Below are 24,339 nucleotides of genomic sequence, written 5' to 3' on the forward strand. Positions count from 1 at the left end.
TTTCTTGTGATGTTAAAATAAATCAGAGGAATTGACAAGAGTTTGAATTTCAGGCTTCTCTTGAAAAGATTGGAGATATAGAAATTGAACCTCCATTGCTGCATAGAAATGGTTGGGGTTCTCCTGTTAGACTCACTCTTCACTCAGGTGATAAGCAGTATAGACACTTCGCAATAGACACTCTTTGTTTGACTATTAGTAGAGAGTTCATATTCTCCTCCAGAAAAGATACTTTGATTAATGCAAAATAGGGAAGAATACTGCTCCTTTTTCATTCCCAGATAAGTAGGGCATAACTGACCTACTTGAAGAAGCAACAGCAGCCACCCCACACCACATCCCAGTTTCAGTTCAGTTCAGTTCAGTTGCTCAGTCGTGTCCAACTTTTTGTGACCCCATGGACTGCAGCACACTAGGCTTACCGTGTCCATCACCAACTCCTGGAGTTTACTCAAACTCACGTCCATTGCGTCAGTGATGCCAAGCAACCATCTCATCCTCTGTTGTCCCCTTCTCCTCCCGCCTTCAATCTTTCCCAGCATCAGGGTCTTTTCAAATGAGTCAGTTCTTCGCATCAGGTCGCCAAGTACTGGAGTTTCAGCTTCAGCATCAGTCCTTCCAGTGAATATTCAGGACTGATTGCCTTTGGGATGGACATCCCAGTTTACCAACTAAATATTCTTTAAAATGTTTGATCTTGGTAAAGCCCATATTTTTATACGTGTATAATTTTGCTGCTGAAAATCCATTGAAATTGCTATAGTTGTTTCTTCCGAGAAGTCCTACAGTGTGTAAGGATGAGTTTGAGTTATTTATAGAGATGGTTTGTTTTTGGCTTGTTTTTGGTGAGCCCAGTTCTCCTGCAGCTCTATGACAGTGGCAGGTGGTGACAGCCTCTGTTAGGAGGCTGTGTAGAAACATTTGACCTGGGCATTAGGCCAGTTTACAAGTTGAGATTTTGGGGGGTATACCTTCAAATTTTGATCACTTGAGTAATTAAATATCATCTCTCATGACTATAAGTACATCCCATAAATTCCCATGGTTAGTAGAATACCCACAAAGAACAAAGGGAAATGATTTAGCAATAATCTAGTTAATTTAATGTAGGCACCCCAGTTGACTATATCATATTCTGTTTTGAAACTTGAATTTTTTTTTACAATTTTTTTTTTACACTGACTCAATTGAGCATAAAATTACCAGATCACTTTACTCCATATTTTACAGATCCAGCCTAAAGGCCCAGATTAAACAAAAAGATAGTATTTTTCTCTGAGCAGAGTGTGGGAATTTGAGGTTCTTATCAGACTTTGAAACCTGTGAATGTTAAATGATCCCCAGTTGGCACTTCCTGCTTTTACTTGTCATTGAATTTATTTTCTTCCTCTGAAGCCCAAAGCAAACTTTCAACCGTATATCCTTCGGTGCAGTGGTGTGGGAAGAGATGAGGTAGAGTTGCAGCTGGGAAAATATTTAAAAATTTAATCAAGAAAATTTTGATTATTCAGCTCAAGTACAGGAACAAACATGACTTGTGTAAGATCTGGCAACCTCTCATTCCTTTCAGGATGAAGCACATCCAGAACACCTTCATGAGGCACGTACTAATTGGCTCTTGCTGCTTGCTGGTTATTGTGTTATTACCTAATCTTATCCATTCAGATGTCCAAAAGGAGGCCCATTTACAAGAGACAGTATGATTCAGTGGATTAGTACAAACCCTAAAGCTTAATACTCTGGTGCTGCTGACTTACTTGCCAGACTCTTAGGAATATGGGTCAACATTACAATATCTGAGTTTCCATAAGGAGCATAATGGTTTTCTTTCCCCACCTCCCGCATAAAGATATTATAATGACTTCAAGGTAAATTGCCATAAAAGAAAATAATGCAATTCGATGAATGTGATAAGAAATAATTATGTGTATATAGACTATATGTATGTTAGGGGATATAACAGACTAACTTAATTTTCATCCCCACATGACTCAACCACGTGCATGATCTTTCTTATATAAGCAGTAGTTCTACACAAACACTCTTTACTTCTTGTCTGATCTGTGAAATGGGCTTGATAGGTTAACTTAAACTCGACTGAGATGGTGATATTGTCCCTCAGGTATGCACTTTTGATATCTGGCTAAAATCTCCTTCTATGAGAAGTCTTCTCCAAGTAATCTCCTCAATCTTATCTCCTGACCTAGTTGGATTTGCTCTCTTGTAGGTAATACCACTTTTCTTACAGAAGTTGTGACCCAGAATTGCATCTTTCAGTTTTGCTGAGGTTTGTTCCTAAAGAGAGTGTCTTGAGGGTGGGACCCAACTTCTCCACCTTTGTATCCCCTAGGACAGGTGGTGTGTCTGGTCTCTAGCTGTCTGCTCAATATATGATTATTAAACAGATGAATCTATCCATTAACAGTAGTGCTATGATAACCATTTACTCTAACAAGGTTAAGTTACTGCAGCTCAGTAGACCTTAGACTTTTCTGTGAAATGAAGATTTGGACTAGCTAGTAAAAAGAAGTTTCCTTACAGCTCCAAAATTTGACTCTGTGATTTTATGTATTCTATTACACGGCAAATATGCATAACCTAAAGTGTTTCTGAGGCCCTGGTATGAATGATGCAGGAAAACAGAAATATTTTGAGTTTGATTTATTGAAGTATTATTGTTTAATTTTAATTAATTGGTTTATTTATGTTCGTTTGTATTTCTGAAAGCATTACAAAATAATTAGGTGACCAAATGTTTGGGGAACTCTTTGTTTATATACATTTACTTAATGGATTAGCCATTAAAAATTGTAGTAAAAAATGAACAATGACTTGAATAATATACTTATAGACAGTTAAATAGTGAAAATAAATTAAAACAATAAGACATAATTTAGTATCTTAATGGCCAGCAAACATCCATGATTGTTAGCATATGACTATTTAAAAATTGAATCAAGAAAATTTTGTATTATTTAGTTCAAGTACTTTTTCTAAGTGAAAATTTGTCCTGTTTAGTGGATATTTTAATGTTTGAAAGTTTTTTCATCAAGAATTTAGGTATATTAAAAATTCCCATAGAGGGAGGCTTCTGTATGTATGGAATTGACTTTGACTTAAATCCAGGTGACACCTCTTATGACATGACTCAGTTCAGTTCAGTTCAGTCGATCAGTCGTGTCCGACTCTTTGCGACCCCATGAATTGCAGCACGCCAGGACTCCCTGTCCATCACCAGCTCCCAGAGTTCACTCAAACTCATATCCATCGAGTCGGTGATGCCATCCAGCCATCTCATCCTCTGTTGTCCCCTTTTCCTCCTGCCCTCAATCCCTCCCAGCATCGGAGTCTTTTCCAATGAGTCAACTCTTTGCATGAGGTGGCCAAAGTGCTGGAGTTTCAGTTTTAGCATCATTCTTTCCAAAGAAATCCCAGGGCTGATCTCCTTTAGAATGGACTGGTTGGATCTCCTTGCAGTCCAAGGGACTCTCAAGAGTCTTCTCGAACACCCCAGTTCAAAAGCATCAATTCTTTGGCTCTCAGCTTTCTTCACAGTCCAACTCTCGCATCCATACATGACCACTGGAAAAACCATAGCCTTGACTAGATGAACCTTTGTTGGCAAAGTAATGTCTGTGCTTTTCAATATGCTATCTAGGTTGGTCATAACTTTTCTTCCAAGGAGTAAGCGTCTTTTAATTTCATGGCTACAATCACCATCTGCAGTGATTTTGGAGCCCAAAAAGATAAAATCTGACACTGTTTCCACTGTTTCTCCATCTATTTCCCATGAAGTGATGGGACCAGATGCCGTGATCTTCGTTTTCTGAATGTTGAGATTTCAGCCAACTATTTTCACTCTCCTCTTTCACTTTCATCAAGAGGCTTTCTGCCATAAGGGTGGTGTCATCTGCATATCTAAGGTTATTGATATTTCTCCCAGCAATCTTGATTCCAGCTTGTGCTTCTTCCAGCCTAGTGTTTCTCATGATGTACTCTACATATAAGTTAAATAAGCAGGGTGACAATATACAGCGTTGACATGCTCCTTTTCCTATTTGGAACCAGTCTGTTGTTCCATGTCCAGTTCTAACTGTTGCTTCCTGACCTGCATATAGGTTTCTCAAGAGGCAGGTCAGGTGGTCTGGTATTCCCATGTCTTTCAGAATTTTCCACAGTTTATTGTGATCCACACAGTCAAAGGCTTTGGCATAGTCAATAAAGCAGAAATAGATGTTTTTCTGGAACTCTCGTGCTTTTTCCATGATCCGGTGGATGTTGGCAATTTGATTTCTGGTTCCTCTGCCTTTTCTAAAACCAGCTTGAACATCTGGAAGTTCACGGTTCTCATATTGCTGAAGCCTGGCTTGGAGACTTTTGAGCATTACTTTACTAGCGTGTGAGATGAGTGCAATTGTGCAGTAGTTTGAGCATTCTTTGGCATTGCCTTTCTTTGGGATTGGAATGAAACACAAGAGAAGACTCTATACGTGGACATCACCAGATGGTCAACACCGAAATCAAATTGATTATATTCTTTGCAGCCAAAGATGGAGAAGCTGTATACAGTCAGCAAAAACAAGACCGGGAGCTGACTGTGGCTCAGATCATGAGCTCCTTATTGCCAAATTCAGACTGAAATTGAAGAAAGTAGGGAAAACCACTAGACCACTCAGGTATGACCTAAATCAAATCCCTTATAATTATACGGTGGAAGTGAGAAATAGATTTAAGGGACTAGATCTGATACATAGAGTGCCTGATGAACTATGGACTGAGGTTCGTGACATTGTATAGGAGACAGGTATCAAGACCATCCCCATGGAAAAGAAATGCAAAAAAGCAAAATGACATGACTACTGATTACCTTTTCTTATAGATGTGAGGGACTAGCCAGGAAGGAGTGTGAGACCTTTCCTTTCTTTAGGTCCTTTTAAGGTACTAAAAGTTTTGTTTCTCCTCTGTCCAGGCCTGACTTGCCTGGGGCAGCTCAAAGCTGCAGGGCCTGTTTAGCTGCTGCTATTTCCCTCTGCTGACCAAGGTTTATATTCTGATTGCTTATGTTGAGAAAGCAGCTTTGAAAAAGTCAGTGATGCCTGTTCCAGGAGGGATTTTTAGTTGAAATTCTTGCTTACTACTCATTCCTCTTCATTTTGGTCTCTTTTTCTTTCTTTGTCATGACTCTCCATTTTTTCACTCATAAACATATACTGGACAACTTCATATACCAAACACCTTATTGGGTCATGAGAACAGAGAGCTAAAGATATGCAGATATGCTTCCCACCATCTAAGAGCTTATTGCACAGTATCGTTTTTTTTTTTTTTTTTTGGGTGCAAGTTCTTTGCGAGATTGGTCCTTTGTTATTTATAACCATTGGGCATGTGCTTAAACTTTCAATGCTTAGCTTTTGATTCTTCACTTTAAATAGTTGATTCCTAAATTCTGTTAAGTATCTGTGAAAGTCAATCAGCCAAAACTGTCTTTAGCCAACTGTTAAAAAAAGATATGGCCACCTAATATTAGTTTTCTTTCATTTTGCACGTCTCTTTTTCAATGAGAATTTCAAATCCAGGATAATGCTTTTTCTTTTTTAATATAGCTTTAAGCTTTCTGATAACTAGATTCTAATCTTGCTGCTGCTGCTGCTAAGTCGCTTCAGTCGTGTCCGACTCTGTGCGACACCATAGATGGCAGCCCACTAAGCTCCTCTGTCCCTGGGATTCTCCAGGCAAGAATATTGGAGTGGGTTGCCATTTCCTTCTCCAATGCATGCATGCATGCATGCTAAGTTGCTTCAGTTGTGGCCGACTCTGTGCAACCCCATGGACAGTAGCCCACCAGGTTCCTCTGTCCAAGGGATTCTCCAGGCAACAATACTGGAGTGGGTTGCCATTTCCTTCTCCAAGGTTCTAATCTTATTGGTTACTAAATTTGAGTGTGGATGTTGAAAGAAAATTTTTACATAAGTTACAAAATCTGAATCCTCCATTACACTTTATTGAAGCTATAAACTTTCTGCCTCCAGTTTTTTAGTTCTTTCTCCTAACAGTTATGGATATAGAAGACAAAATGCTTAGATTTCTGTTTGAAATTTGTGAGGTAGTTAGTAGAGAAATTATTACAAGATTGCAAATTTGAGGATGGAGAAACTACTTAAGGTTATTATTGTAGCTAAGCTGAAGAAGAGGGAAATAATAGGAAAAGGCATTATAAGAAACCATAGGAGTCAGTTTCTTTGAGCCAAAGAATGCTTTAATTCTTTATTGCTTCATAACTCTCTGCTTCCCTAAAACTTGGTGGCTTAAAACAACGGCCATTAATCTCCTAATTCTGTGGACTGACGGGGTTCAGTTGCGTGGTTCTTCTGCTTCATATGAAGTCATCTGGGGCTGCAGCTACCTTGGATCTCGTCTGGATCAGAGCACCCAAGATGTCATACTTAGGTAATAGAGATGCTGTCCATCAGCTGGTAGCTCAGCTAGGACTGTCAGCTGAGGGTCTTGATTTTCCTCAAGACTTCCTGAGCGTCTCCTTATGATTGTTTAGGCTCTGTGTAGCATGGTGGTTGGATTTCAAGAGGCAGAAGGTGGAGGCTGCCAGTCCTCTTAAAGGCTAGCCCTGAAGTGAAAGAGCTTCCCTTCTGCTATATGCTACAGGTCAAAGCAATCACAGGCCCAACTTATATTCAAAGGGGTGAAGAAATAGACTTCACTTCTCATGGTGAGGGTGGGGAAATGACAAAGAAATAGCAGTTAACTTTAATCAACTATAGTAAATCTATGTGTAACTAACCAATATAAAAGCTAGTGTTTGAAAAAAAGAGAGGAATATAAAAAAGACTAGGTATCTCCTGAATGCATGTGATAAAAAGGGGGAAACTGGCTGCTCATGATCACATTTGGTTGGATTTTAAGAAGTTTACTTTAGATCATTCATTCTCAAACTTGAGTGTTCAGGATTTCTAGAAGGGCATGTGAAAACACATACTGCTGGACTCCACCCCTAGAGTTTCTGATTAAGCAGCCTGGGGTGGAGTCTGGGAATTTGCATTTTTAACTAACCGCCAAATGAATCCTGATGCTACTGGTCTTTGGAAGCATGCTTTGAGAACCACTACCTTAGACACCTGGAGGGCCAGAAAAAGAAAATTTAAAAAGAGAAAAGAAGGAAATATATTCTTTTCCTCTAGCAGTATCTTCAAAAGCCAGGAGTACAAGTGTAAGTTGCAGGCCACCATGAACAAGTTAACATGGGCCTTTATGTTTGTCTTGGTCATTGATCCTAGGGCTGTGCTGTCAACCCCTGAAATCTCATTAGCTTAACACAGCAAAGGTGTATTCTTACTCATGTTAAGTCCAGTGTGAGTCAGTAACTTTCCTCTGTATGTCCCTACAGCATCTGGGACAGGCAGCCCTCAGTATTGCTCAGGAGGGGAAAAGGAAAGAGAGACGAACAAGGCACATTGGCTCTGAAATGCCTCAGCCTGGAAGTGATGCAAGTTACCTTCTCCCAGAGGTGATTGGCCAGAGCTAGTCACATGACCTCCACCTAAATGCAAAAGAAGCTGAGAGATGTTGGGAACACATGGGTAATTAGCAAACCCTGACCATCTCTGCTAAAGCACCCAACTAACTTTAATGTCCCGTATCCTGTGATTAGGCAGGTCTGGAAGTGGAAAGACTCCCACAGGCCTTCAGAACCATACGTACACCTCTGCTTACAATCATTTAAAAATTATTATCAGGACTTTAAGATACTTGTTCTCATCTATGGGTAATTTCTGGTTTTATTCCTAATTTTCTGTGTGGAAATAAACAGGAAGCCTAGTGACATCCTTATCTCAAAAGAAAAATCTGTTGTAACAACTCTAGTATTACCAGTAACTTGGTAAGCCTTTGTTCCAGGCCATTTTAGTTGTTCTGTTAAAGAGTAGTGAATACTATCTCTTTTTCTTCACTGATTTCCCCAAGCACATGATTCTTGAGGTAATTATCAGGTGATTACTTTATGCTGCTGAAGCCTGGACAGCTTGTGCTGATTGACAACAGGGCATTAGCAGGAGTTTAAAACCATCTTGTGGGCATTTTTGAAAACAAAGAAATGGAATCTATTTTTGTCCTATCCATACAAATCCCACTGTTAGCCAAGTATAAGATAATTTGGTACCGAGTGTTGTCAGTGAGAAACAAAGCACAGACTGGGTTTAGTTTCTTCGTCAGTTTCCCTTTTACTGCCGTTGCCTACCTTTTCTTTTTTTTTACAGCGCCTCCACAAAAAGTGATATTGGTGATCAGGACTCCAGCCACACAGAGATTATTTGGTCACGCGAAAGCAGTTCCTATTTTCCTCTGCTGGTGGGAAGATTTTAATTGGCAGATAAGCTTGTTTAGTAATGTGCTATACAACCAGTCTCAGTAGCTTTGAGGCAAATTTCCATTTCAGTTTTGCCTCTTGAATTCTGCAGGCTTAATTAATACCTCTGGTATTCAAACAGTATGATGATGAGATGATTTCTGTAGGAACATGCTTGACTGGTAGTCACCTGTCTTTGTTTGGTAAACTAAAATAATGTATGTCACAATTGTTAGAAAGCATCTGTTATGTCCTTTGATGTCCTTTGATGCTTTAGTTATATGGTCTCTATATATAGTTGATACTTAGAATCGTTATAGAATTCCACCCCCCCGACCCCACAATTGTTTAGTAGCTACCAGATGGAGAGCCTCTTTAAATTAATAAGTGACAGATCAGCATAACTCTTCTTACTGAACAGATGAAGAAACTGAGACAATTTCATGACTAGCCCAAAGTATCCTAGTGAGTCAGGGGCAGATTTAGTATTAAACTTTAGTTCATGTGCTCAGGGCGAAGCACATTGTGTAACTCTGATGTTAAATATCTGGAGGCAAGGACACTCTCATTTTAATGTTTTCTAGAACAATAAGATGATATGCAATTAGAAAAATTGGAGACTATTTAAATAAAGTTATGTGATTCATTTCAGAAGCGTGGCTATATTTGTCTACCCCAGTGGGCAGAGAAAGACTTGAGCACAGACAGAAGACTGCTTAATGTGGTGGAAAGAGTGAGACGCTACAGCTGGAAGAAGCATATTCCAGTGAGAGCTGTGTGACCTTGGCCATGTCACGTGACTTCCCAAGAACCTCAGTGTCTTCACTTGTAAAATGTGAGGCATCAGGGTAGATGTTCCCTAAAGTCTAAATTTCTATTGCTGATGTTGAAAGCTGTTATGTTTGTGTTAGGAAGTATCCTTCTTAGGTGAATCTTAATCCAGGCAAAAATTCCCTTCTTTTTAAGATTTATTTTTAAGTGCAATTGGTATGAGAGAGAGTTTCCTTGGCTCTGGCTTGGCATCTGGAATCTTCTGTCTGTCATCAACTCTGCTGAAGAGCACAGAAGGGAATTGGGGAGTGAAGCTTGGGTCTACAGAGGCTGAGTGTACAGAGCAGGCACAGACTTGTACGGCCAGGCTGTCTTCACAGCCCTGCTTTCCATTTTTCCCAGAGTTGGAGGCTAAACTCTAAACCACCTCCTGCTACCCATGGTAACTAACTGATGGACAGAAGACATCTTGGCATGGGGAGAGCATTTGCCAGGTTATTTTGGTCGTAGCTCTGGTATTCACCCTCACCCCCATATGCTTGGTTGGTTTGCCATGGAAAGAGCCTCAGGGAATTTGCTTTTTCAACTTTTTCCTCTTCTTCCATCCTTGTGCCAAGTGAGAAGAAGAATGTGGTGTCAACCTCATTGCAATACAGTGGTACCTCCTTACTTCTCCATCTGCCCCTGGGGAAGGGGGCTTGGTGACCCTCATCAGGGGCAGAACATAGGGGTTGGAGTCCCTTTGAAGAGTATTCTCTGCAGAGGTCCAGGCTTATTTCTGAATATCAATTCACCCAGAGGCCAGTTTCACATCCTGCAAAAAAGCTTCTGAGAGGATGTGTCAGCAGAACTGCCATTGCATGTCTAGACAAAGAATTGATATTAGCATCATCAGCCAGCATCCAATCTGTTAACTCTTGTGTAAGCATTTGCTGTCTGTGCCCCAGGCATTTTTTTTGGCTTAAAATGAAAACCATGGTCCTAATATTTAGACTTAGGTCTTTCCAGAGGTTCTTTCAAGGGAAGGAATCACAAAATACCTTACTTCAAGATCAGATATTTTATTGAGTAATATAGAAATCCCCTCTTCGTTGTTTTCCTTCTTCAGTAAAATGGTGCCTGTGCCATCACCATCTTCATTGTATTATATGTTCATTATCTTAAAAAAATATGTATTAAACAACCTCTTGAAACCGATGTGGGACATTCTGCTAGGTTCTGTGCACACGGTGGTGAATAGATCAGCTCATGTCCCTGCCCCTCTGGAGTCTGCAGCTTAATGCAGAGACTGAGCACAAACAAGAGGAACAGGATGTTTCCGGCTCAGTTTCGACTGAGGCACCAAAGAACAAAGCAATAGGTGTCGAGTTCCTTGGCTTTCCCATCTGAGGTGGCAGACTACCTCTGCAGGATTTGCAGAAAGGGTACCTCAGAACTGGTTCTGCCAGCCTGACCCATTACCTCCAGGGCACCGATGAGAAGGCTTAGTGTTCTTGGAGGTTCCAGTGCTGGTAGGGAGAGTGCCTTTGAGGAGAGCTGTCCCTGTGCAGTGGTGGCTTTCCTCACCTCGGGGAGGGGCTGCGTGTCCCCTCATTCAGACCTCTTTGGAAGAAAGAGTCTAGGGATCACTGAGAGAGAGTACTGTCCTGTGTTCCCTGGACTTTGGGAACTTGGTATCTAACATCTATGGCATCTCAAGGCAGAGGCCAAAGTGGAGGAGGATGGGACCTGGTGATGAGGGTCACAGCAGAGAAGAGGTGGCTGCGTTGGGAATGCCAGCACTTTGGCAGTTGACTGGGCAAGAACAGACTCTGAAGGAGGAACAGATTGAGTCACCTTGAAAGTAACTCGACAAAGAGGACCATAGGGAGGGGCTAGGTGACTTTAGAAAAAAAAAAAGAGATGGGTCTCTAGACTGGGGCTTCCTTCATAGCTCAGTCAGTAAAGAATCTGCCTGCAATGCAGGAGACCTGGGTTTGATTCCTGGGTTGGGAAGATTGCCTGGAGAAGGAAATGGCAATCCATTCTAGTATTCTTGCCTGGAAAATCTCATGGACAAAGGAGCCTGGTGGGCTACAGTCCATGGGGTCGCAAGAGGTAAACATGACTTAGTGACTAAACCAACCAACTAGACTGGGGCAGCTGAGTGGGAATGAAGGGGAAATTTCTAATGGACCAACCGCAAAGGGCTTTGCCTAGCAAAGCTGCTGCAGATGAGACATTTGGCCTGATGGGAGTGGCTGGAACCCCAAGAAGAATGGGCTTGAGAAGCTTGGTTGCCCGCCAAGTTCCTGACAAGTGTGATCTATTTCCCCTACTCTATTCTACCCCTGCCCCAACCTGAAGGGCCTGAATCCACACAGCGAGGTGAGAGGAGGGAGTGTGAGGAGAAGTTTGCCCCACTGAACAATCCTCCAAGCCTGAAGCAGTCTGAGCTGGCAGAGAGGAGAAATGGCCTGTTAACTTAGGTTTGGGGTCTTGCCATTAAAATGACTCCGGAAAAGGGACTGCTTGTTTACGATCATAAAGTGACTAGAATGGCTACGGGACCGGTGGGAAATGTCCGTCTAAACCACGGGGAAGGACATGTGGAGGGGGCAGATGTGAAGTAGCAGAAGGAGGAGAGGGTAAATGGCTTTCAGCTCGCACCATACTGATCCTGGTTCCTTTAACAACTGGGTAATGCTGTGAGTGAATAAGACATAGAGTTACAAAACTCTGTTCTTTAAAGATAGTGGGGAGGGGGATAGGGAGGTGGTCTGGTGTTCATGTAGAGAGCTCGACACGGGTGACCTCTCAGGAAATGGTAGTGAATGAGCAGGAGTCAGCTGTGCTGTGTTTGGCGTGAGCCGGGGAAGGAGGTGCCTGTAGGTCCAGACTGAGGAATGACGTTGGTTAACGTTCATGCGGACTCATATGATCAGCATCCAGCAAACATTCGAGTGGCGTCAACCAAGGCTCCGTTCATTCTTTGCACAGGGCACTGAGCTGAATGCTGTGACTACAAACAGGATAAATAGCTCCTTCTCGGAGGTTTAAAGCTTAACTGCTCAACACTGAAAACAAAACGAAAAACAAATTATGATAAAAGGTTGAGATCTAAAAGCTGTGAAGAGCAGAGAAGCTCTTGCCCTCTGCCCTCCAGCTCCTGATGGCCCCAGATAAGGATCTCCCCTTTTCAAAGAACTGCCATCGTAAACAGCCTCTCCTAGCGCACTGGTGACCTTTTATGGCGTGTAGGGGCACGGGGTAAAGAGACACAGAGCTCCTTGGCAGTCCCAGGAGGGAGGGAAAACCTCTGAACATGTTCTCTGGCTCTGTTTATGTGTGATTCAGAAAAGACTACTTGTTGTAAGCGTGCCATCCAAAATAACAGAGGTGAGATGTCAGCATCTCTGTCGATTGGGTCAGATACAACTCCTCTCATTGACACAATGCTTGGAAAAGTGGCTCGCCTTCTCTGGCGTAAGTTTGTTCACTTAGGGAATAAAAAGAGCATAAAGCTGAACTGGTGGCCTGGCCAAGGCCTGGGGAGAGTTTCTGTCGGAACGTGGACTCTTCCACTTAAAGCTCAGATCCCGGGCAGACCTCAGACAGTGCAGGTGTAGGGGGCACTTCCCCAGCCTTGCTGGGGTTGCAGTTGGCCCTCAGTCTCCACTCGGAGAGAGCATTTCAAGGCAGGGAGCAGAGCACTAAGGCCTGTGGAGGCTGGGGAGACAAGGACGGACAGCCACGGCTCCCAAGGAATGCCTTGGTTGGGAGATAGAATGGCCATTCTCAACACATCTGGTGGACACAGGTACAGAGCCAACTCAAAGAGGTGAAGAAAGAGGTGAAATGTGCTTCCTGTGAATACAAGAAAAGACAGCGCAATCTCAGTGACCAGAGCCTTCCATGTCACTAGCTTTTGTCTGTCCACTTTCCTGATAACACATTCTCAACAGAAAAACTAGCAAGTGCATTCAGAGTGCAAAACCAGTTATGTTCATTTTACAAGAATATTTTGTAAATAGAGAAAACACTTCTGAATTTTGGAGGCAAGAGTTTGTGCTATGTCTGTCCTCTTTTCCCCGTGGTGGGGAGAAGGAATCTGTCCCATGAGAACCTGTGCCTTAGAGAGGAGTCACTCTCCAAACAGGCAGCCTGGTTCTCAGAAAGTTCTCAGCAGATACATTTAAAAATCAAAGTCGATGGATTTAGGGATCTAAGAATTTCAATTAGAATTCTTTTTGAATTAGAGTGCTTCATGACTAGTCTGTCTTGTCAGTACTATACAAGAATATCGGACCCTAAGATGTGTTGATACTCTTTAATTTACAACACAATGTATTTCAAACACCAGTTTTCAAGTTGATATTGCAGTCCTTGGGTATACTTTTCTCTTGGCAACACACACTAGGAGAAAGCGCATGAGCATTTGAATCAAGCAAACATGCGATTCAACATCGGCTTTCCAACCCGTAGGTCTGGAGTCTGGGACCCTGCTCTAGCTTCCCTCTTTGGAGGGTCCTCTCTGACCCTGTGACAGTTGCAGTCCTTCTCACAGGGAGAGAAGTCCAAAGGGCTGAGTACACATGACTACCTGAACCCTCTGTTGGTGTGCTTTCAGGACTTGAATTTCCTGGCCAGGCAACTGGGAACACACTACCAAGGACCGTAGGGGCCTAGGACAGGCTGGCTGGGCTATCCACCCTTGGAGGGTGGGGCCTGACCAGGACGGGTGTGGGGTGAGGAAGAGGAGGATGGGGCGGTGGGCTGCGGACTTCCACGTGTCCTCTGTATTGAGTCCTGAGGGTGTCAGGGGTGGGGCCTTCATATCTGAGTCTGGGTCACATTACTTGCAAGCAACTTGATCTTCCTGAAACTCATTCTTCTCCTTTGAAAATGTGCATAAGTATTCCTATCTTACAGATATTAGGGATTCAGTCAGATTATTATATAAACTTAATTGTATGGAACATTGTAAACGATAAGTTCTTATCACTGCTACCAATCATGGTGAGAGTTTCAGGCTAAACTCAAAATGTCTGCTAAATCACAGACATTTTGCATATTACAGTGCGTATTACAACTGATACGCTCTGCTAATTGTATTATTAGCACCAACAGTATTTCAGGTACATATGGTCTCTTATCTAAAACCTTTGGGGCCAGATATTTTCAGAATTCAGAAATTTTGGGGTTTTAGAACTATGTACGTAAATTATATATTGCATCATGCTTAGAGTATTTGAGGCAGGGCCATGTTATCAAATACTTTAGTATTTTTATCGTGAAACCTATTGAGTGAATGTGTGGTAAATAAAGACTACACATGGCCTCTTGTCAATTCAGGCTGGTTTGTTTTAAAAATAGCTTTAAAAAATTTAGAACAGTTTCATATTTATAGAAAGATTGTGAAGATGATACAGAGAGTTCCCATATTCTGGTGTCCAGTTATCCATATGGTTAGCATCTTGCCTTCCTGTGGTGTATTTGTCACAACTAATGAACCAGTACTGATATATTATTATGAGCTAAAGTCCATACTTTATTCAAATGTCCTTTACTTTTATGTGATTTCCTTTTCTCTTCCTGGATTCCATCCAAAACACTCCATTACATTTCTAGTTGTTATGATTCCATAAACTCCTATTGGTGATGACGGTTTCTTAAACTCTTCTTGTTTTTCATCACCTTGGCAGTTTGAGGAGTACTGGTCAGATATTTTCTAGAATGTCCTTCAACTGAGACTTGTCTGACAGTTTTCTCATGATTAGACTGGGGTTATGGGCTTCCCTGGTAGCTCAGAGGGTAAAGCATCTGCCTACAATGCGGGAGACCCGGGTTTGATCCCTGGGTCAGAAAGATCCCCTGGAGAAGGAAACGTCACCCCACTCCAGTATTCTTGCCTGGAGAATCCCATGGACCGAGGAGCCTGGTAGGCTACAGTCCATGGGGTCACAAAGAGTCGGACACGACTAAGCGACTTCACTTTCACTTTATGGGTTTTGGGCAGGAAGACCACAAAAATGCCATTCTCGTCACATTTGTAGGGTACATACTATCAGCATGAATGATCACTGTTGATGTTGTTAAGTCACAACCTTATCACCTGATTGTGGCAGTGTTTTGTCAAGTTTTCCCACTGAAAAGTTGCTCTCCTGTTTTTTCTTGCCTTTTCATTCTGTACTTGTTGGAAGTCACTCTGCATGACCCATACTTCAGGGAATTAAGGCCCTCTTCCTAGAGCGGGGAGTATCTGTAAATTGTTCGGAATTCGTCTGCATGGGAGATTGGTCTCCTCTTTCCATAAATCAGATTTTGCTGCCAAATGGGTTAAGAAATCTTTTTTTTTTTTTCTTTCTTTAAAATCTTTGGTATTGTGGATAAGGGATTATGGACCAGAACCAGCACTGTATCTAAAACAGTCTTACAACATGCTTGCTCACTGTACCCCCTGGTGACAGAAGAATGATTTGTGGTTCTTTATAGGAAGAAAGCAGAGAAGGCAAGGGCACCCCACTCCAGTACTCTTGCCTGGAAAATCCCATGGACAGAGGAGCCTGGTAGGCTGCAGTCCATGGGGTCGCTAAGAGTCGGACACGACTGAGCGACTTCACTTTCACTTTTACTTTCATGCATTGGAGAAGGAAATGGCAACCTGCTCCAGTGTTCTTGCCTGGAGAATCTCAGGGACAGTGGAGCCTGATAGGCTGTCATCTATGGGGTCGCACAGAGTCGGACACGACTGAAGCAACTTAGCAGCAGCAGCAGCATCATAGGAAGAAAGAATGAAAGGGACTAGTGGGAAAGGATTGGTGGCCTGTTTCCCAGAGCCTTGGATGGCCCCCTCCCATCATACCTGGCTTGGCTTTCCATTTCTAAATAAGAAGTACATTTGGTTGTTTCCATACCTTTTTAACAAATTTATCCTGAAAGGAAATCCTGGGAGATATGATGATTGACCGAGTTAAGAGTGTAAGTTTTTAAAAATAAGACAGATTTTCCTCTTTGTGTATTTGTTAGACCTTTTTAAATATGCCTTTTCATAGAAACTCTTAAGTTGGAATTATTTTTTTCCTTTTACTTACTAGGAAAGGTGTGTATAGAAAGAAGTGTAAGTGGTTCTTGCTCTGTGCCTGCAGTCACCTCCCATAGTCACCAGAGACCCGGTCCACCCTCCTACGTTCCCACTTCCTTCTTAGATGCCCCATATGTGCCACACAGTCCCAGGCTAAGTCTTTTCTCCTCAACTCTTCTCACTTGCCTTGCCTCCCAGCTAGATGAGACCCTCTTAAGATTTTTATCTTCCAGTCCTAGCTCCCCTTTGGTCTCTATCTGGCTTCTGAAACTTGCTTCTCCTCAGGGATAGTATTCAAAATGTGTGACAACCTGGGCCCTGGAGCTGCAGCTGTGTCTTTGTGTGCCAGGCACTGTGTCTTTAGGTACAGAGGGTCCAGTGAGAGGGGACTCACTGAGGGATGTGTAAAGGGACATGGAAGTGGCTGAAAGCAGCTGCAACTTACCAACCTAAAGAGGAGTCTTGATATTTAACGCGCAGGGAAAGTTAAATATTATTAAATATATTTTGTATCCTATTGGTCATAGGAGCCTTCCAGAATTAAGCTCTAGCCTCCACTTACTGATTACTAGCATCATGCTTACACAGTCTCAAGGTTGTCTTTCTAGCTTTTGGAGTTGCTCACTGATGCCCCAAGAAGGCATTCATTGTAATCAGGGCCACAGTGTGACCTAGTATTGACATGTTACTGTTCAAACTTGCCTCTAAAGCCTAATAGCCAATATCATAATGATCTTAGGGCTAATTCCCTAGTTGGTATGAGCACCAGAATTGTTTTAGATGGGACGACAGGAATATATCTTCAGTGATGTTTTTCTATTTCAGTCTTCAAAGGAGCACAGGTCAGGAAATTTCTCTTCTATTAATTTCACTTAACCCATCTGCAACCTATGACTTCATTGCCCACATGTCTTTAGTATACTGTGGGTGATCCTATCTCTTCCACCTAATTTAGAGAAATAATGCAGATGTCTTGAAAAGGTCTGAACTTCTGAGGAAAAAAAGTATAGATAATTTAGATGATGAATAATCTTCAAATAACTGCCTGAATTTGAGTTCCAATTAGGGAGAAATAATTAAGCATGTTGGCATTGAAGAAATAAAATATTTCAAACCACTCTCTGATCTTGGTCATGTCTGTTTTTCAAAGTCCAAAAATTAAACATAATGAAGGACTAGATAAATAAGTTTATTATTCACCATAAGTTTATAATTCACCATATTATTATGCCACTTGCTGAACTGACTGGAGTTTCTCAGAGACCTTCTTTTCAAAGGCTTGTCTGGGGGCACAATCCCCTGAGGTCTGATTTCTGTGGTGTCTTTAAAGCACAAGTCATTGGGTTTAATTGCCTTTAGCAAAAGTCTGTCAACTTTTTTGTCAAACCTTTATCCCTGGTGGCTCAGAGGGTAAAGCATCTGCCTGTGATGCAGGAGACCCAGGTTCAACCCCCTGGAGAAGGAAATGGCACCCCACTCCAGCACTCTGGCCTGGAGAATCCCGTGGACAGAAGAGCCTGGTGGGCTACAGTCCATAGGGTTGCTAAGAATTGGACACAACTGAGCAACTACCCTTTCTTTATCCACAAAAATTATTTGACTTTTTAAGTCTTATAATATACTTTATATATTTACTACCAAAATAATACATTATGTATTTCATAAAGTCTTTACATAGTTCACTTGGAAATTTCTTGTGTACTGCTTTGTGAAAATCTGTTGTATCCTGAAGTATTTTTTAAATAGTCAGTCATGATTTACATTTTCATTGGTTTATGTTTTCTTTTTCTCTTATTAGATTTGAACTAAGGTCAAGAATTTTTTTTTTTAAGTTATTCTTTACAACGGAACCTTTGCTCAACTGGAGTCTTGTCTGCTTTTGCCCCATTCATGTGATAAGCAGCAAGACACTTTACTTGCACAAGCCCTGCTTATCTCATCCGTAAAGGAAGGGCTTGGACTAGATGATTTCTAACATCCCTCCAACTTTATAATTTGCATGATGATAGGATTTGATTTGGCAAATCTCCCAGATGTTCTCTGAGTTTGAGAAGGGTGTCCTAATTTGACCATGGATGTTATGAATTTAGAAAAATGTATTGGGAAAACTCCCCAAAGACAAACGCTCTAGAGGCTTGGTGTCCTAAACCATCTTTCTGCTGCGTGGCTCAGATAGTAGTTTGTGGGGTGGCCACTGTGGGATGCCACACCTAAAGCATCACGGTGGCAGGAGGCTGGTTGCACATGTGATTCACGAAACTGTCAGCAATATTCATAAAGGGAACCTCAGCTGAGAGTGAGTTCAATAATTTTTAGCTGAATATGCCAGCAGTCGGCCTCTGCACTTTTATTGGTTGCATTGTGTTGAAAATCCTTATTTTATTTTCTAATCCTACGTGTGTGCTCTGTGATGTTTAGAGAAATAGACGCATAAAAAATACAAACGTCACATCCTGTAAACATATCTCAAGCTGATTATTTTAAATGTTTTCTTTACTCAAGCAGGTGGATTTAGGACATGATAGTAATAATAAACATTCATCTAAAGAACAGATTTTGATCAAGGAAGTCTCCCATTGGTTATTTATATAATCTTTATTCTGTTGGTTTTCCTAGGGCAAAAATTGCACAAAAGAAGCAGACAACATCTCCTGCTATATAATACCAGTAAAACAAAACAAAAGAAAAAGCAGTCATGAAAGCAGACAAAAACCCCCTCAAAGCAAACAGAACCTCAAGACAAAAACTGGCCTAACAATGCAAGCTAAAACTTAAATAAGATCCTGCCACACCTAGGCAGCCACCCATATGCAGTCCGTATCCTGGAAAGACTTATGACTAAGCAAAGAGAGGAGAGGCCATGAAAAGAATCAGTCATGGATTTTTAATTTGTAAGCACAGACTGATCCAGGAAGACTTACAGCAAATTTTATTCCAATGCCTCTTACTGCGTTTTATCATACAATCTGTATCTGTCAGCAACAGCCTTTGATTGCTTCTTTAGCCAATCTGAAACACTAGGAGGATCCTGGTTTAACCAGTTTTTAATAACTGCATCTCTATGCCACCCTCACCATCATTTCATTTGTTTTCAGGACCAGAGGTCTTTACTCACATTATATTTAAGGATCTGTTATAATATGATTAAGGAGGGTTGGCAGTAATTATACAGGAAATGAAAAATCAAGAATCTTATATTTCTGTCCCAGGCAAGGACCATAAATTATAGTGTCACAGCAGTTCTCTTTTCCATGGGATTATTGTTATAACACTGATGATAACACATTTGACATTTTGTGTAAAAGATGCCTTTATTTTTGTCATATAGAAAATATGACTGTGCAGTCAGCATGGGCATCTAATTGTAAACAGATGTAGATGCTGTGGTTAAACACAGAAGGAGATTTCCTATGAAAGTGGACAAATATGCTTTACATGAAAGTGATTGTCAGCACTTTAAGTAGATACTCTGGCCTTCAGTGAGAAGAATGTAAAGGAAACGCTAGTTGTTTTTATTTCATGCTTAGGTTTTGTGTCTTAAAAGTCCAGTTAGTTCTCTGTGTATATGACTTAAATACTTGGATTGATTCAGTAGCATTAATAACTTTGAATTTTGTGACCTCAGTCGCTCAAGCCAAGTGTTTTGCTTACCAAGTGTGCTCACACTGGGGAGAAAGGCAAAGTCTATTAGTCAGCTGAAGTCTGATATAAACTTTCCTTTAGATTTAAAAAGAAAAAATTTAAATCATGATATTCCATTGTGGGAAATATACTCTAGTATAGTTTTTTTTTTTTCAGATACCAATGAAATCCCTACAGCATGTTCAAGGTTAAATAAGCAGAGAGGATGCAGATCATGCTTATATTTTACAGTCTGGATATTTGGGAGATTCTCTGAGTCAGCACCCTTTCTTTGCGCCTTCTGCCCTCCCTGCCTGGGAGGGCCAGTGTGGGTAGGGCTAGTCTTAACTGTGGGGATAGTCAGTAGGTGGCTCTCTTAAAATTGCTGTTTTCTCCTCTATTAATTTCTCCTTTTAATCTTTCTATGATATACATATATATATGATATCATATATATAGGTGTATATATACATATATGTATAGACATATATGAATATATGTAATTTACTCACTTGATAAAATGCACTAAGTACAAGATAAGTGGAATATAGAAGATAAGAAAACAATTATCAGTGAATCCCTTTGCTTCCAGAGATGTGTGAAAAATGAGACATAGTCACCTACAAATATAAAGTAGAAAGTGTCAGGTACCATTAAAGGGCAGGAACTGAAGTGTTGTTTCCTTTGGGTTAAATGAAGGTATATTCTGGGTGCAGTCTCATTATGGCTTTAGTCTAGATGACTTGTCTGGCTAACCTCTCATCTCGTAGAATCTGAAACAATAGAAGCCATGAGGACTAAGATTTGCTAGAGGACGCTTCACAAAATCAGATCAGGAAAATGGTTGGCTGATTGTTAACCATCTATCTGTAAATCTTTACTGACTCTCCGCTTTGTACTGAACAATGAGGCGATGGAAGAGAACAAGACAGATGTGATCTCTGCCTTCCAACAGTCTGGAAGTTGTTTTTGTGAAGAACATGGTCAACCAGCAAGCAGGAGATCATGCAGAGAGAATAAACTGGGAAAAAAAGTAACTTTACTTGGTCACTGTTATGATTTGGATTGGCGCAGAATCTGAATACATAAGTCTAGATCTAATATTTTCCTGTTATTTTCTCTTTACGTTGAATCTGTCTGTGAATTAGGCAGAAGTACTAGGAGCTGTCTAGGTTGGTCATAACTTTCCTTCCAAGGAGTAAGTGTCTTTTAATTTCATGGCTGCAATCACCATTTGCAGTGATTTTGGAGCCCCCCAAAATAAAGTCTGACACTGTTTCCACTGTTTCCCCATCTATTTTCCATGAAGTGATGGGACCAGATGCCATGATCTTAGTTTTCTGAATGTTGAGCTTTAAGCCAACTTTTTCACTCTCCTCTTTCACTCTCATCAAGAGGCTTTTTAGTTCCTCTTCACTTTCTGCCAAAGAAAGATATGCAGGTGTCATCTGTATATCTAAGGTTATTGATATTTCTCCTGGCAATCTTGATTCCAGCTTGTGCTTCTTCCAGCCCAGAGTTTCTCATGATGTACTCTGCATAGAAGTTAAATAAGCAGGGTGATAATATACAGCCTTGATGAACTCCTTTTCCTATTTGGAACCAGTCTGTTATTCCATGTCCAGTTCTAACTGTTGCTTCCTGACCTGCATATAGGTTTCTCAAGAGGCAGGTCAGGTGGTCTGGTATTCCCATGTCTTTCAGAATTTTCCACAGTTTATTGTGATCCACACAGTCAAAGGCTTTGGCATAGTCAATAAAGCAGAAATAGATGTTTTTCTGGAACTCTTTTGCTTTTTCGATGATCCAGTGGATGTTGGCAATTTGATCTCTGGTTTCTCTGCCTTTTCTGACCAACCTAGATAGCATATTGAAAAGCAGAGATATTACTTTGCCAACAAAGGTATGTCTAATCAAGGCTATGGTTTTTCCAGTGGTCATGTATGGATGTGAGAGTTGGACTGTGAAGAAAGCTGAGCACTGAAAAATTGATGCTTTTGAACTGTGGTGCTGGAGAAGACTCTTGAGAGTCCCTTGGACTGCAAGGAGATCCAACCAGTCCATCCTAAAGGAGATCAGTCCTGGGTATTCATTGAAAGGACTGATGCTGAAGCTGAAATTCCAGTACTTTGGCCACCTCATGCGAAGAGTTGACCCATTGGAAAAGACTCTGATGCTGGGAGGGATTGGGGGCAGGAGGAGAAGCGGACGACAGAGGATGAGATGGCTGGATGGCATCACCGACTCTATGGACATGCGTTTGAGTGAACTCTGGGAGTTGGTGATGGACGGGGAGGCCTGGTATGCTGCAATTCATAGGGTTGCAAAGAGTTGGACACGACTGAGCGACTGAACTGAACTGAACTAGGACCTGTAGTGGCAAATAGATTCTGGAATGGTCCAGAACCTGGCATGAGGTAGGCTGAGGGAAGGGGAAGAAAATTGGTGGGCAGCATTGGTAGTGTGGTGGGACATGAAAAATAGGAATTCTGGAAAGAGATATATGCATGATTCTAGACTGAAGATGCTGCCATTTATGGTTATATTTCTAAATATTTTGATTTTGAGAAGATCAGAAATGACTGAGGAGAAAGTGAGAGCTCTGAGAGGTATCAGGCAAATGGGTGATAGGAGAGGAGAAAGCAGAAGTGAAGCTGACAACTCAGCAAATTCCTCCCTCTTTTTGCCTTATTAGCTCAAGAGATAGTGTCTGGGTTGGTGATAAGAGAAGATGAATAGAGAAGGAAGATAGAGCAGAAACCTGAGCCACAGTTGGGCTGAGTGCCCTCCGCTGGGGAGGATATTTGTATGGAGAGGGGTAGAGGTTGACTGAGGACAGATTTTAAATCAAGAAAGTTTATGTGAAAATGTATTAAAAACTTTAAAGAGTTGCATAATGTAAGAATTAATTGTATTCACCATTTTCATTTATGTCGTAAGTCTGCCTTCTCTTCCTGTTTTGCTCCCTTCCTTTCATCCCCTCCTCCTTTTTAAGTACTAATTGTTGTTGTTATTGTTGTTTACTCATCAAGTAGTATATGACTCTGCAACCCCATGGACTGCTGCGCACAAGGCTTCCCTGTCCCACACCATTTCCCAAAGTCTGCCCAAGTTCATGTCCATTGCATCGGTGATGCCATTCAACTATCTCATCCTCCATCGCCCTCTTCTTCTGCCTTCAATCTTTTCCAGCATCAGGGTCTTTTCCAATGAGTTGGCAGTTCACATCAGGTGACCAATGTTTTAGGACATATAATTTCTTCTTTTTTTCCTGGTGAGTAACTTCCCATATACCTAGCGGTATGCTGGTAAAAATATATATATATTTATGTACACACATTTTTTATGCACTTTTTTGATATGAAGGATAGATGTCACCCAATTTTCACATAATGAAATGCACAATACTCCTTGTTGTAAATTTCATATAACCAAAGGATTCTCACCGACTGCTTTTATTGACTTTTTGCTGAATTCCTATATCCTTAGCCAGCCTGTGGTTGCAACTGATGAAAGAGCATATAGCTCTGACATGAATGTTGGTTTCATTTTCATTTAAGTTAACAAGTAGAACAAAGGTAGATCAATAATGACAACTGTTAGAACTTCACTGGTTTGTCAATGTTATGATTACTTCTGAACTTGCTAATACCGGAAGAATAATTCCTGAAGAGCTTTTGTTTGTTGGCTTTTGTTTTTGTTTTATTCATAAGTTGATAGCTACAAATAGGACAAACTTTTGTATTTTATCTGCATTATTAACATTTTCTCACTTTCATCATTTATTATGAACATTTTCATCACTTTCTTAAATCTAAACAATTAACAAAACAATAAATCAATCCCTGATTGGTAGCTTTTGGCAGTTTCCATAGCGTAAATAACGTGGTGTCAACTGAACATGCAGTTGGCAAGCAAAGGGCAGTGACATACCACAACGTATGGCCCATTTCCTCCAGTTCAGATACAAAAGATATAAATCACCACAAGAGAATAGACAGCAGTAAATGTAGCAAAATAATTAGAAAATGATTACTTTTGTATATTTATGGCCTTTCTTTTAATACATTTAATGGCAACCCACTCCAGTGTTCTTGCCTGGAGAATCCCAGGGACGGGGGAGCCTGGTGGGCTGTTGTCTATGGGGTCGCAGAGTCGGACACGACTGAAGCAACTTAGCAGCAGCAGCAGCAGAGAATTTATTAACTTAATTTTAATATAATAAATTTAGTTGTAAGTTTCTATAATTTAATTGTTAATCATGGTGGTGTTTAACAAATAACTGAAAAGTTCCTAAAACTGTAATAGGCAGCTCCCTTGGGTCAGAATGACCTACCAATTCATTGTTAGTTTAGGAACCTAAGTCTCAGAGAAGTAAAAAAATAAAATTTAAGTCCTATACCTACTAGGTGATTCATTTTTAATTCAGACTTCTTTGTGCTTCAAATCTCATGAAGATAGTCACTCCGGAGAATCTGGATAAAGGGCTCCCTATCAAATACGACACGGAGAAAGTCATGCGGAGAGA

The 24,339-nt window shown here is 41.0% G+C and overlaps 1 long non-coding RNA gene across 1 annotated transcript in view; it reads left to right on the plus strand.

The window, feature by feature from the left end:
• Positions 1-24,339, plus strand: part of LOC138988609 (uncharacterized) — a 565,076-nt gene that overhangs the window by 104,353 nt on the left and 436,384 nt on the right. The window lies entirely within an intron of this gene.

This window comes from Bos mutus, chromosome 7, assembly GCF_027580195.1.
Source record: "Bos mutus isolate GX-2022 chromosome 7, NWIPB_WYAK_1.1, whole genome shotgun sequence".
Classification (NCBI taxonomy): domain Eukaryota; kingdom Metazoa; phylum Chordata; class Mammalia; order Artiodactyla; family Bovidae; genus Bos; species Bos mutus.